Here is an 8,458-nt window from a genome sequence, read left to right as displayed (position 1 = left end):
TGGAGTGACATAAAAGAAACTGATGAAATCATCAATGAAATAAAGATAAGAATGAGCCGTCCCCTATTTCTTAATTTAAAAGGGTTTTTTGACCCCTACATTAAGCATACGAAAAAATTTTTTTTATTCCTAATAAAAGGGTTTTTTTTAAAACCACCCCCTCCCTTGGGCCAGGAAGGGGTTTCACGGGTTCAAAAAGGGCTAAAGCTTATGAAACCCCAAAAATAAATATACACATATGAAATTGGCCCCACACGCAAAAACAACACACACCCCACTATAGGGTATATAAAATTAAAGTGTGTTGTTTTTTTGGTTTTGGTGTATGGATATATTTTGGATATTATATATATACAAAAAATTGCATATATTTTACATAAAAAAACATTTTTATATACATATATATACTATTTATATTGCTTTATTTTAAAACATATATACATATACATTAAAATAAATATCATAATATAATATACTATAATTATATATTTCAAAATATATAATCCCATATATATACATAAAAATTTTTAATACTTTATATAAACATAAAATTTTACTTTAAAATAACATAATTTTGCAAAATATATAAAATTATAAAAACAATATATACATTTTAAAATTACATATTTTTAATATCATATTTTATACATATGTATACTAAAAAATCGTTATGGGGTTTTTCCACATAGGCCCCCCGAAATTTAAATTTACGAAAGAGGGAAAGACAAAATACGGTTTTGTGAAAAATTTTCCATGTTTTTTCGCAAACGTTTCGGGAGATAATTTTATCCTTTTTTTCATCAGTTGCAAAAAGGTGAAACCCAAAAAAACTAGCATTAGACAACAAAAACTATATAAGTTACAGAGGTTCGTTAAATTCAAAAGAAAGATATCAAATAACAACAAAAAATGAGCAAAAATGAGCAAAACAAAACAGGTATAGGTATATAGTACAAACAAGTATATACAATGGAGAAAAAAAACATAAAAACAGTAAAAAACATTGGAAAAAGCTATGAAAAACTAACCAACATGGGTGATAGGCAGGGGAATGGACAACGCTAACTAGTGAACAAGGTGGTAGCGGTAGCGTTATTGTTAAGCTCCGGTTTCATCTTTCGGATCAGCAAAGATTCCGAGATCATGAGGTCTAGACGGGAGGAATGAGAGGATAGAATTTTAAAGTCTGTGTTGGAGAAAAGGTGTAAAAGTAATTGTTGGTTTCTTAAAGAAAGAAGGTCACAAGGATGTTCCAACAGCTCTTACCAGTGTTAGGGATACAGATGTAATCCGTTGTAAGAATGTTCGCGGCATAGGGAAAGTTAGAGCAGAATTCCGACCCTTTTGTTCAGAGGGTACGGTATCCATGGTCGGTGAAGAAGGTAGCGAGAAGTCTGTGGTTATATTTAGAGATACGGGTTCACTGATGTCCTTAATGCTAGAAGGTATACTGCCTCTTTCAAAGGAGTCTTCTGTGAATGCTAATGCTATATTGGCTGGAATCGAGTGTGGACAAAGGAGTGTTCCGCTTCACCGTATTCATTTAAAATGTGACTATATAGACATGGATATTACAGTCGGAGTGGTATCTAAGTTTCCTATTGAAGGCGTTTCATTTATTCTCGCAAATGACCTGCAAAGAAAAGGTATTTTGTGACATAAATAATCCTATTGTTCTGAGTGCCCCAGACCTTGACTGCAGCAGTGAGCAGCTAGGTGGAGACGGAGATTACCCGGCATGTGCGGTTACCAGAGCGATGAGGAGAGTGGCGGAAGTGAGTCGTGAGGACCTGAAGAAGGGACGGGGTAGTTGTGACCACTGTGAGTGAAACCAAATTAAAAGACCGCAGGTATTGGGACGATGTGCTGGGGGACTTTAGTAAGGAATTGAAGTCGTTATTTTGCCATGAATCCGGTAACAGTGTGGTTGTGGACGAGATAAGTACTTGCCCCGTAGAGAGGAAGAAGAATTTAATAGATTCAGCCAAAAGGAGGTATGCGGACGACTACCGTAAGAGTGCATGAGTTAGCTCTGACGAAACTGTACATATCGGATGTCCACTACGGGTTAGCACAAGAAAAGAATGGGCATTGCTAATGAGGAAATGCGAGACCTTCGCACGTGGTCTGCTGGGGACGATTGGCTCACGGTGCAGATATCATCCCGAGATCTCTATAAGGAGCCAGATACTGAGTTTTAGCTTTCATGATTCGCCAATGCAGGGCATCTTGGTAGTAAATAAGACTTCGGAATTAGGATGCAAAATATTTGTTACTGCGCGCGGTATGAGGAAAGAGTAGTGCTTACTGTAAGACAGGTCATAATGTCAGGTGGTCGGAAAAACCTGAATCAGAAAATCAACTACTGCGATGTCTGAGCCATTCAGCAAAGTGATTGTGACTGTGTAGGTTCCTCTCCCGAAGAATCCAACGGATGTGTAATGCGTACCTTTTGGACGATAATGTGCCAGACCCGATACGCTAGACTGAAGTCAGTAAATTACATTAAGGAAAAATAAAGTGATTCTGCAATGTGAAGGCTTTAACTAAATTTTTAACTTGACAATCTTTGGGTTACCAAAGTTTGTTCAGGACAGATCAGGGAAGGCAATTCTGCCCTCTATCACGGGCGTCTATTAAAAAGAGTCTATGACAAACTATTAGGGATTGAGAACCAAAAATTTCAAAGTGCCTCAATTCATCCAGCAGTGTAAGTTACTCCGTAACAACAAAGCAGGACGTCATCAGGACTTTCTCCCTGTACTTATGGACGATTTTACGGGGAATAAACCCCCTCAACCTGGGTCTGTTAGCATTATAAATCAGAGTGTGCGTGGGGGGTGTGTGTCACATACCCGCCCAAAATCTGTGTTGCGGATATTATCGGTCAGGGACTTCCAGAACAAAAAAACAGTGCTAGTATCATAAAAATTACGAATACTGAGCGTGATGCTAAGGTAACAGGGTGCGTACCAACGGACCGTGGCCCTAATCCCCATATGAGACCTGGTGCATGTATGTGTGACAGCACATTGATCCTGGCGCTCGCACCCCCCCGACGCCCGACGCATGGGAAATTAATCACCCAAGAAGGGACGGGACATACCACCCCCTCACTGTCCTACCATGGCATGAGGGTGGGGACGTTGCTCGATGCCCCCCCAGTTACCAGTGCCAACTACCACCCACCGCAACCTTACACTCTATGTGGAGGGATTGATTCCACCGAAATAGGGGATGTGACAGATGTGGATTCGACTGCCGACCCTGATGATTGATAACGAGGGATTCTCAATCTTTCAGACCAAAAGGAAAAAAAAAAAAAAAAGTGAATAACACCCATGCAGAAATAACACCAGCAACCGACCAAGAAAGCAAACGGAACGACACCAAAACGCGCGAACCATCCGCCCCGGGAGAGGATAATTAGACTGGCCCTTTCCTGAGAGGACACGACTTCCGTCGATAAAATAAGGGGATGAGGGAGTCAGCCAGCTGCCGCCCCTCCCATAGAGGAAGGCCGTAGACAATGGTGCAGGGGAGATGAGGATATCCTCGCGCTACGTCATGTACGACGAGAACACAACAATATGGGCCCTGATGATCAATGCAATTTTGCGGGGATCTCTCTGCAGAAAAAAGATGACTTTCAGCCTAAAAAGAAAAAAAAACGGGGAATACCGGTTTACAGGTTCCGAAGAGGAGGCGGCGATGAGGAAGCACGGGGCATCTGCGTGCGTTTTTAAAAGCCCGGAGGATATTAAGGAGGACAGCCCGAACAGGCTCATCATTGTATGGAGCGGTGACAGCCGCACCTACAGAGTACCAATTCCTTTGGTAAGGATACATAAGAGCCGCGAGACAGCACCATTCGACCGTGGTGCTCAGAGGTTGTCAGATCTGCCTACATAGTTGTCAAGGTTATGGCCACGTAGCTAAATATTGCAGAAGGGACATCAGGCGTGTGCTGTCTGTGCAGGAGTCCACCAGGCAAAGGACTGCCTGCAAGAAACGCCAGGAAAGGACAACGACAATAGGAAGCCGCCACCATCGTGAAGAGGTGCGTCAGGTTGCAGAGCGTGAGGTGTGACGCGCCTGGCACCGTAAAACTGCCCCCACAAACCGCCACGAGCACCACCCCCACCTGCCCCGACCGTACCCATCGACCGCGAGTGGCGTGCCCAGACCAGCCACACACACCCACCCGGGGCGCGTGAACGTCACCACCCACAGGAATCCCGCAATGCCAGGGGGATTCCCAATCCTAGGGAAACAGTCGCCACAGGATGGGAAACCCATTGGTCAAAAGACAGAGAGGATACGGCCGAGGAAAAAAGAAGCATCCAGCAAGAGATTGCTGAAATGGAAAAAAAGATCACGCAAGAGATGCTGAAATTGAAAAAATGATAATGGAACAAAAGTGATCGTGTAGACAGGAAATGTGCGTTACTGATGATGTTAGTTGTGTCAGTGATGTTGAAAAATACGAATGAAGGTCTAGATATCATTATTACGCCAAACAAAAGTGAGCGTGTAGACAGGGGAAATGTGCGTTCTGCATGATGTTAGTGATGTTAGATGATGCTGACAATACGAATGAGGTCTCTGATATTATTATGACGCACGGGCGGACCATCTGAAAAAACAGTGACGACAGTACCGGTAAAAATGACGCTGACGAAGATGCGAAGGAAACGGCGATCTGTGGGACATCACTCAGCAAAAGTATCAGTACGATATAAGTATAGTATCAATACGCGGGAAAGCGCGCAAACAACTAAAATAAGAAGATACAACACAAATATCGTAATGCAGTACAAGAACTATGCAGACGAAGAGTTCATCAAACAGAAATTTGACCAATCATTTAAAATAGGTGTGATGCTGGGACAAAAACAATTAACTTCTTTCATGGAATATACGTGTGTCACCGTGAATTAATGACTGGCTTTCTATATTCATAACAATAATGTTGACGGTATCGGGTTACAAGAGCCCTTCACATCAGTCACTAAAATAAAAACCGACCCTAGATAGAGGCTACCATCCTATACGAACACAGAATGACAGGCTATTGATATTCAGTGACACCATACCGCATAAGTGGGTGCAGAAATCTAATGACAATTAATGGCAGTATCAGCATTCACATAATTCGAAAAGCTCCTGGGTTTTCTCTCTGTACAATGTATAGCAAGGGTAGAAAGTTTCAGAGATCGCGCCAACTTTCAGAATAACGGCCAAAATATGCATGGGAGCTTTTAATGACTAGACATTATTACATTTGGAGATAGTCAATGCAATGAAAAATGGCGAAGTTCCGACATTTTGTGAACAACAGCATCTATGACAGTAATGATACAGACAGGCAAAACTCACGTGGCGGGGGGGCAGGCTAGATATGTAATAGGAAGGGTCTTGTGACATGGAACGTCCGAGCATCTTGCAACAGAGAATCAGTGACACTTTGCAATAGTAACGAGTACGCTGTTGATAATACTCAGTCACAAAAACAAATAGGGTCAAAAATTTTCTATCCCCCGTACCTGAGCATCACTTTAAATCACGATCTATGACTGGTACAATGATCTACACAGTAAACAAGTGTGATAAATTTCCATGGACATGACAACAGTGGTCACTAGATTACTAAAAACACTTGCGGGTCTGTCCAAAAGAAAACCTTCAAGAACAACACCTCACAAACGCTGCAAAACCTAAGTGGTCGGTGACCCGACATTATAAGGGAACAAAAGCGAGGTCAGGGAGTTTAGATATCTACCAGAAGGATAATACCCGTGACAACCTTATGAATTCTTAGGATAACAAAAAACTACGGGAATAAAAACTCATTTCAGAAATGAAATCACTTTGAACAGTCCTACAAAAGCATGAACAATAACACCTCAATGCGGAGGTCTGAAAAAAAATTATCGAATTTCAGGCCAAACCAACTAACACCCCGCAGTTCCATAGTCATCTTGCACAAGCAGAGATGCTCCTTAGATCAATGGATCTGGAGCGTCCAAATTTGAGCTCACTTCCCAAAAATATTCAGGTATCCCCTTAGGCAATCTAAAATGCACGAAAATTTGCCTTGAGATGGGATGTCTGATATGTACCCCTAAGACTTTTGCGGAGATCATCTTGAGTGAACTGGAACAATGCACTGATAAGGAAAAGCGTCGCCCAGGTGAGGATGAATTATCCTATAGTGTCCTCACGCCTATAGCTCAGTACCTGGTAACCCCTTTTGCACCTATAAAGGTTAAGTTTGTACAGGTATTCTGCCGGGCTCCTGACACGCAGTTAATCATCCCTATACCGAAATCAAAACACTGATAAATACGACCAATTCATTAACCCTCATGTGTATGCCAAAGTTCTCAGAAAGGATAATTTTGAACAGACCAGGTACAGGTTACAGTAAATTAATCTCACGACTGTACGGATTGCTATCGGAGTGAGCACACAACATTGCTTTGCAGAGTAACTTATGCACACTCTATCCAGGAAGCACCATTTTCTAGACCTTAAGTCAGCTTTTGACATGCAAACAGAAGAAGTATCTCGAACAATTAGTAAAGCTTGCACCGGGGTAGATAATTGAAATGATTAGAAGTATCTCCGAACAGATCTGCAAGTGTCCTGTTCAAGGGAGTGAGAAGTCTCCACTTCAGCAGTCTTTTGAACTTGGGGACGCCACAGGGAGGAGTCTCAGCCCTATGCTGTTCAATGCTCATGCACAAGCTGGTGGCAGAATCCCACTTGGGGATGTGAATCCATTATATGCCTATGCTGATGGACATATGCGCAGAGCATCATCACAAGTCGAGGAGCAAAACTAATTCTCGACAGATCACAGCAAAGGCACATGAGTTTGGATTAGTCATTCGCCTGAGAAAACAATGGCTTCTAAACCAGGTATCATACCCCACCCACTTTACGCAAGGTGACCAGGAGCTTGACAATGCCACAAGTATAAATATCTCGGGTGAAATGAAATGATGCAGACCTGGTCACCACTCTCTAAAGAAAGAGACATGGGAGAGAGTTGCAAACTGTTGAATTAGTTTCGGTGTTCCTTCAGAGAACATGGCAGCCTCACACACACAAGCATCGCTAGACGGTTTATATATGGTATTGTTTATAAGGTCAGTTGTAGACTACCAGCACTGCCGTCTTGGACAGTGTAAGGAATCAGAAATAGGTAGTCTTGGAGGTAGTGCAAAATGAAGCTGATGAGGATTATCCTCGAGCGCCCCGAGAACAGCAAGGATAGTAAAGCATGCGATCAGATTAAACTTACCCATCCATTTCTGATAGAATAATATTATTTCCACCATATTTGGGGTCAAAGCTCTGAGGGAACCCTCGTATCTCTCAGATTTCCACAAAACAACGGCAACATAAATCACGCAAGTAGACGGTCAAATCACACACACGCGCGCCCTCTGCTACACAAAAATCTCCATGAACATATAAAACTCAATGTTACAATTAGTAAAATACAAAGTCGCTCCATTCCACCATGGAAAAAAGTCAAACATGATCGTGCACCTTAATGTCACCACAAAAAACAGGGTGCATAACTGTGTGTCGAAAAACCATTGCGCTAGCAACGGTACGGAAACACAGAATCTAGGGTGAGATGCATATGGTGTTACGCCGACGGATCCGTACAGTCTGGAACAAAGTGGTTGTGCTGACGCTCGTATTACAAAATAGGTTGGACGTAGAACTATGTCAGAGTTAATATGAGAATACAATAACGCCGGCCCAGCACTACACAAACGTGAGCTGGCAGGTATACTCCTCGCAACCGGCATTTAATGTCTAGGGGCTCTGGAGTAGTTTTCTGTGACTCTCATAAGTGCTCTTTCGGACGCTAAATTCTCCAAAGCAGGTGGCGATGAAGAAAATGGGAGTTGCATTAAGCGTAACGTAAACCTAGCACAGAGGTAGTTCAACATTCAGGACTTGTATGGGATACCATCTATGTTGGATACGCAAGCACGACCACGTAGACAAATTGGCGAAAGAAGCCTGCCAGCAAGGATTATTGTGAACATAGACCTTGGGACTGCCTCTTGCTAGGGTTGCACATATATGAAAAGTTCGCATAAGGAAGAACCTAGTATATCTGATTAACACTCAAAGGCCGAAAGCTGTAACCATAAGCACTAGATCAGTATAGGGATGGCAAGCCTTCCTATGGGTGGCACCGAAGTCAAACCAGACATTGTGACGTGGTATGCCAGAATACGTTTAGTTACAGACTGTACTGGCAACTGCCACGTGCAAAGAGTGCAGATGAATCTAGATGTAGACTGTGTAAACGAAGAAAACAACGAAACGCTGAGCACTATATCTCGGAATGTCATGTGATACAGCTCTTCAGACCACCTAACATGAGGTATAAGAACATATTGAATATTTCATTCATCTGATCACTTGG

Source organism: Penaeus monodon, chromosome 7, assembly GCF_015228065.2.
Source record: "Penaeus monodon isolate SGIC_2016 chromosome 7, NSTDA_Pmon_1, whole genome shotgun sequence".
Lineage (NCBI taxonomy): Eukaryota > Metazoa > Arthropoda > Malacostraca > Decapoda > Penaeidae > Penaeus > Penaeus monodon.
The sequence above is the reverse complement of the archived record's forward strand: the minus strand, read 5'-3'. Positions refer to the sequence as shown.